Raw genomic sequence first — 7,500 nt, 5'->3', positions numbered from 1 at the left:
TATCCCGGCATCCATTCTATTTTTCTTCTAGTGCTGTACCCGACCCGGCTGCCGGCCTCATAGGCCGGCAGCCGGGCAGGTGTAGTTCTCTGGTTCTTTTGCTGCCAGCTGGCATCGGTCTTGTACCTTTGCCGGCCGGCTTATGTCAGCCCTTGTCTGCCGGTCACCAAGAGTGTGGCCGGCAGCTGGGTACTACCTTGTGTAGTTGCCAGCCGGCAGCCATTGCCGGCCGACATTGGCTGTTGCCGGCCGGCAGTTGCTGCCGACCAGCACATGCATTTGAACCAGAGTGCTGCCGCCTTATAGCTGTTAAGTAGTATACTTTAAAGCTAGTTATGGTGTGTTGCCGGCCGGCACGCATCCCCCTATACTGTACTAGTATTCTTCAGTATAACATATACAGTAAGAAGAAAACTATGGTAAGGGTTTTGGTACAGCACTGTGTCTTCTAACACTATTGTGTTTTCTCGCACATCCCTTTGCTGTTGCCCTACAGATAGGAAAGTGAGTTCTTTCCTGTCTATTATCCAGGATTTTAAAATCATTGCTTAGGTGTGAGCTCCACCTGTTTCCTCTGTAAACTTTGCATTGGTTACTCTAGAAGAGATCAACCATTTGACTTTATTATCTGGAAGGCTGCAGCAATGGGTTGTGAGGGAAACACAAGTGTGTGTCTTTCCTTTCTGAATTGTTATGCTATACTATGCATATCCAGTGATACATAGTTCACTTGATACTCATGGAAATTTCTTCTCTTTACAGAAGGACACTCCGAAGTGGGGAAGTGCTTTCTGCAACGTCCGCAGCAAGAACCTCTGCGGACATGAGTTTTGTAGGAGACACGCAGCATACGCTGTCTCCAAGGATGATCTCCGGTATTGGGACCCTCAGGTATGTACTGTGTGCACTAACCTGATTACTGAGACCTTTAATTCCCCTAGGACAGAGGAATCAAGGGATATAGCTAGGAAGAAGCTTCGTACCTGGGTAAGGGGCTTCCAAAAGAACACTTCTGGCCCTTATCTTCCAAGTGAGAAGATGAGGGCGTATCTTTTCCCTAAGGCATCAGTTGATGCAGTGATTCCCCAGCCTCAAGAGGAGATCCCCTAAGTTCAGATCCAGGTGGATGTTGAAGTCGCGGTCGCGATGCAAGACATCCAGTTAGATGACAGGATGTCTGATGTGGACGGGTGTCGGGAGAAAGACCTCCTGGCAGAAGCCCAGGATGAAGTTCAAGCCCCAGACGTTGTAGAGGTAGTCGTCGACGAGGTGTCGGCTACTCTGGTTCAGATTCCGGAGCCTATTCCCTCTACATCAGCCGGTCTCCCAGTAGAGCTGGGACAGGCCCTCTCTTCTATTGTTGGAATGATCCAACAAATGCAGAAGGAGAATCAGGAGAAGGCGGCTGCAATGGAACTGCGAATGCAGTGCCTTGCAGAATCACATGGGCCCCAGAAAAAGCTCAATGTGAAAGACCTTCCCTTGTGCTCAGATGCTAACCCATGGAGGTATGCTGAGCACATGCCGATGACGACTGGAAAGATCGTCATCTCGGATAAGCTGGGCTCAGTTCCCCTGGAAGAGGTGGAATTCTGGCCCAGCAAGGCATCATATCCGGACTGTTATGTCCGGCTGAGGAAGGAACCAGCTTCAAAGGAGGAGACAGAGCCGAAGGAGGTCATAGTGATGGACCATGCTAAGGCTCAAGCTCTACTTTCATCCTCGATGAAAGAGAGGGGCTTCTCTAACTCAAAGGCAGCCGCATTGAATAGGAAGCTCCCTTCCTTTTTGTCCTCGCCTACTAGAGCCTTCCCCTTTTTACAGAAAGGGTTTCTGGCTGTACTAAAAGCAGTCGAGGCCGGCTAGTCTTGCCCCTCCCTAGAGGAGTGTAAACCCTTGTCGCTGGCCCTGCCTATGGACCACAAAGACTGGAAGGACGTTCATCTTACGTTCTCAGTTGGAAAGTTGGAGGCTGATATTGCCGGACGTCAGTTCGGCGAGGACCTCCCTAAGCTGTCTGACTTTCTTTTGCGAAGAGAGTTCGATACAAAAGAAAGACTGATTGCCTCAATGTCTCTTCAGATTACTCTCGAGACGATGGCAAGTGACCCCAAGGTCCATGAAATGTTCATGGTAGTGGCCAAGTCTCATCTGGCCACAGTGACGAAGGACCTTTATGGCTTCGTCAAGGCAAGGAGAGCTTGTAGGGAGTTCGTGTTTACCTCGGCTACGGTGAGGCTTGAACCAAGGAAACTAATCTCCTCCAACATTTGGGGAAAAGACCTTTTCCCTACCAACTTGGTCAAAGAAGTTGTTGATAAGGCCGCCTTGGAGAATAGAAACCTTCTCCAGAAGTGGGGCCTGGCTATCAAAAGAAAGTCTTCCCGGATGAGGGTCCTCAACCAAAGAGGAAGACTATGAGGACTAGGCTACCGTCTCGGCCAGCCAAGCCTCTTAGACAGCAACAGCAACTGCAATTGCCATTGCCCCCAGTGCCCCAGATCGTGGCACAAACCCCGACCACTTTTCAGTGGGTACCCCAGGCCGTGTCGACACAGTCCACGGCATTCACCCCAGCGTTCGAAGGGCAGTCTACTTCCTTTCGAGCAAAGCCTAGAGGAGCAGCCAGAGGCTCGTCTAGACGCCCCTCAAGGGGAAGGGGATTCAGGGGTGGTCGTGGTCAGGAAGGCAAGACCTCAGGACGGCAGTCCAAGTGAGGTGATACCGGTAGGAGGGAAACTTCTGAAATTTCGGGATCGGTGGACCTTCGATCCCTGGGCCCACAGCCTACTCAAGAATGGACTGGGCGGGAGCTGGTACAGCACTCCACCCCCGTGCCTTCGGTTTTTCCAACACTCCACCCCCGTTATGGAGGAGTACGTTCAAGAACTGTTGGAGAAAAAAGGTGATCCGAAGGGTGAAGCCCATCAATTTATAAGGGAGGCTGTTTTGTGTTCCCAAGAAAGACTCGAAAAAGCTCAGAGTCATTCTGGACTTGTCGCCACTCAACAAGTTCATGGTGAATTGCAAATTCAAAATGCTAACACTGCAAGACATGAGGACCTTACTGCCCAAGAGGGCATATTCCGTCTCTATAGACTTGTCAGACGCCTATTGGCACATTCCAATTAGCCATCGACTCTCCCCCTACCTAGGGTTCAGGCTACAACGAAGACTATACGCCTTCGGAGCCATGCCATTTGGGCTAAACATAGCCCCAAGGATTTTAACGAAGCTTGCGAGCGTAGCTCTCAAACAATTACGCCTAAAAAGAATTCAGGTAGTAGCCTACCTGGACGACTGGTTGGTGTGGGCAGCAACAGAGACAGAATGCTTGCAAGCTTCCAGTCAAGTGATCCAGTTCCTAGAGTACCTAGGCTTCAAGATCAACAGAAAAAGTCTCGACTTTCTCCATCTCAAAAGTTCCAGTGGCTGGGAATCCACTGGGACCTTTTGTCACACCGTTACTCCATCCCGGCGAAGAAAAGGAAGGAGATAGCGGGTTCTGTCAAGAGACTTCTAGATTCCGAAAGGATATCAAGACGCGAGCAGGAGAGGGTACTGCGCTCTCTCCAGTTTGCTTCGGTGACAGACCCAGTGCTAAGAGCACAGCTAAAGGATGCAATCGGAGTTTGGAGAAGTTATGCATCAAACGCGCGAAGAGATCTGAGAAGACCAGCCGCTTTGGCTAAGTACTCTTCTCAGGCCTTGGTCCCAAGCCAGACATCTAAAGAAGTCGGTTCTTCTTCAGCCACCTCCCCCGTCGGTGACGATTCACTCAGACGCCTCGAAGGAGGGATGGGGAGGTCACTCTCATCGGAAAAAAGTCCAGGGAACTTGGTCCAAGCTATTCAAGACCTTTCACATAAAACTTTCTAGAAGCTAGGGCAGTGCTCCTTACGTTAAAGAAAGTCTCCCCGCGTCACTCGATCCACATAAGGTTGGTGATAGACAGCGAGGTAGTTGTGAGATACTTGAATCGACAAGGATCAAGGTCACCACCTCTCAACCAGGTGATGTTGGCCATCTTCCGATTGGCGGAAAAGAAGAAGTGGTACCTGTCGGCAGTTCACCTTCAAGGAGTCCGCAATGTGACAGCGGACCCTCTAGCCAGGTTCACCCCGATAGAGTCGGAATGGTCCTTAGACGCAGGATCATTCTCCTTCATTCTGAATCAGTCCCAGAACTGCAGATAGACCTCTTTGCGGCGAAAGACAACAAACAGTTGCCCCTGTACGTGCCCCGTACGAGGACCCCTTAGCGGAAGCAGTGGACGCGATGTCCCTCGACTGGAACAGATGGTCCAAGATTTATCTGTTCCCTCCTCACAACCTTCTGTTGAGGGTCCTCAACTAACTGAGATCCTTCAAGGGGTAGCGGCAATAGTGGCCCACAAGTGGCCGAACAGCGTGTAGTTCCTCCTGGCATTGGAACTGTAGCTGAAGTTTGTACCGCTACCAGATCCAGTTCTGACCCATCGAGTCCAGAAGTCAACTGTCTGCGCTTCATTACAGAAAACCCGGACCCTGCAGCTCATGATTTTCTCTCTCTAGCGGTGAGAAATCGTTTCGAGATTTCGAAAGCCAGCATAGACTTCCTTGAGGAATATAAGTGCAAATCTACTAGAAGGCAATATGAGTCATCTTGGAGAAAATGGGTGGCCTTTTGTCAAGGCGAAGAATCCGCAGGAGATCTTGACAGACTTCTGCTTATCTTTCTTCTCCACCTCCATGGTCAAGGATTGGCAGCTAACACAATTTCAGCGTGTAAGCTGCTTTGACAAGACCCATTCTATATGCCTTCCAGGTCGACCTAGGTAACGAGATCTTTAATAAAGTCCCGAAAGCCTGTGCTAGGCTCAGACCTTCAGCACCTCCAAAGCCCATTTCATGGTCTTTAGACAAGTTCTTCATTTCGCTTCTCTGTTGAGCAATGAAGAGTGTGCGTTAAAGGATTTGACACAAAAAGTTATTTTCCTATTTTGCACTCGCGTCCGGGGCCAGGGTTAGTGAGATTGTAGCCTCTCGAGAGAGGCAGGTCGTGTTCAGTTCCTGGATGGGGGAGAACTGAACCTGTTTCCGGATCCTACGTTTCTCGCCAAGAATGAGTTACCCACCAACAGGTGGGGTCCCTGGAGAATCTGCCCTCTGAAAGAAGATGCATCTCTATGTCCAGTAGAATGCCTAAAGGTCTATCTTCATAGAACTTCAGACTTCAAGGGTGGTCAACTATTCAGGGGAGAAACATCCGGCTCAAATTTATCTCTGAATCAACTCAGAGCGAAAATCACATAATTTATTCGCAGAGCGGATCCTGACAATACACCCGCAGGTCACGATCCGAGGAAAGTTGCCTCATCCTTAAATTTCTTTAATTGTATGGATTTTGAACATCTCCATTCATACACTGGCTGGAAGTCTTCCAGAGTGTTCTTTCGCCACTATGCGAAGCAAGTAGAGGAACTAAAAGAGATCTGTGGTAGCAGTGGGTCGCGGTGTTAACCCTACTGTTTAACTCTGCGAGGAACAGTGGTCTTAATTGGGACGATTAATTCCAGGGTGAGTGTGTAGTTACATACTGTACTACAAACTAAGTGAGGGCACTGTGTTGCCCATGCAGACTGTTCCATTTCCGAAGGTGAACCTAGCATAAGTGCAGACATGTGTGCCGAGCGTTTCTAACGCTAATGTCATTGATTTGTAATACAGGCTTTTATGACTTTGATACCTCGGTATCTTAAAAGTGGCATTTAATGTTTTTTCTTTCAGACAAACAAGCTCTGTTTACTATCATACTTATGCTTAAAGTTTTGGGTTATCCTCTTCTTATGTATATATATATATATATATATATATATATATATATATATATATATATAATTGTGGTTAACCTGTCTATTTATTGCCTGTCAATAATCTGGTTCTTGAGAACCTTGCGTTTCCTTCACCTGTGTCAATTTATTGGTATAATTGAGCATTCATTCTATGTACCTTATCTGGGATAATTCTAATAGAATTGTTCCTTTATGCAAGCTATGTTGCATTGGTTTTCCTCCTATGCAGATATAAAACCTTTGTCCAATACAAGTATTGTGCAGAAAACTGGTCCATATTTCATATTGACGCAGTGGTTCTTTACAAACTATGCTTTACTTAATATAGGGCGAGACCACTATATTAGCTTGCCTGGTATTCATACATAGGTATATGTACTCTTCGAGACTTTTCCAGAGTCTAGTAGGACTCTTCCCTGTAGGGGGCAGGAAGCTCTAACATGGTTTATAGTTAGTTGAAAAGATGTATAACGGTAACATCTTAGGTCTCTAGGTCTAGTCGACCTGGAAAAATTACATCCGGGGAGTACGGCACGTTCTGAGAATCCACAGATACAGTAATGCTCTGGTACACTTCCATCAGGACGACATGGCTTGAGCCCAAAAAACGGATTTTGAGCGAAGCGAAAAATCTATTTTTGGGTGAGATGGCCATGTCGTCCTGATGGACCCGCCCTTGCCTTTCTAAGAAAGGGCTGTAGGACCCCTCCCTACATACAGTATCTGTAGCACCTCGTGTACGTTACAAGGAATACAGATGGCGCCAGGACTGGCACCAGGCACGCATACGAATCGGAGGATAGGGAAGCCTTGGGAGCGGCTCCCCTTTTTCTTTCCCGAATTCGTTTCTTGCCAATCCCTCCTACGAGACGAAATCTCTGTCCAGGATGCAGATTGCCATGTGGCGTGTCAAGAATACGTCCTCTGATATGTCGCGATATCCCTTTCACGAGGGATACTCGCTCCAGGAGTTAGAATTCTGGTACCTTAAGGTAAATTCTCTGGGAATATCGCCGTAGTTGTAATATACCCTAGGAAGCTACCCTATAGGAACTTCCATCAGGACGACATGGCCATCTCACCAAAAAATAGATTTTTCGCTTCGCTCAAAATCCGTTATATATATATAAATGTATGTATGTACTTTATATGCATGTATACTGTATATATATATAATATGTATATATGTATATATGTATATATATATATATATATATATATATATATATATATATATATATATATATATATATATATATATATGTAAATAAAATGTGTGTGTGTGTAGATAATAATTTACTGAATGTTTATTTTGTACATACTTAAATCTTTGATTAATTGTCTTTATTCGTTTTTCTAGTTCACCGATTAGTATACAAACTGTTCTTATTTATCTTCCATTGGTAAATATGCCTTATGGCTTAGAAAAATAATATTAAATAAACACCACTGTTTGGGACGAACTTTTTTAGTTGGGAAAACTGCTTTTCTTGAAAATGTGTCCCATTAAGGCAATTTTGCGTGAAATTAGGAAAGATCTCTGAACGAACTTGTGAAGAAGGTATATCTCTGCGAATATCTTCCTTCTATAATGTAAGGTTGCTGTGGCCTGATTGGTAACGTCTCTACCTGGTGTTTGCCTGTCGGGGGATCGAGTCCCGCTCAGA

The sequence above is a fragment of the Palaemon carinicauda genome, chromosome 13, assembly GCF_036898095.1.
Source record: "Palaemon carinicauda isolate YSFRI2023 chromosome 13, ASM3689809v2, whole genome shotgun sequence".
In the NCBI taxonomy this organism is placed as follows: Eukaryota; Metazoa; Arthropoda; class Malacostraca; order Decapoda; family Palaemonidae; genus Palaemon; species Palaemon carinicauda.
Note: the sequence above shows the minus strand (reverse complement) of the source record.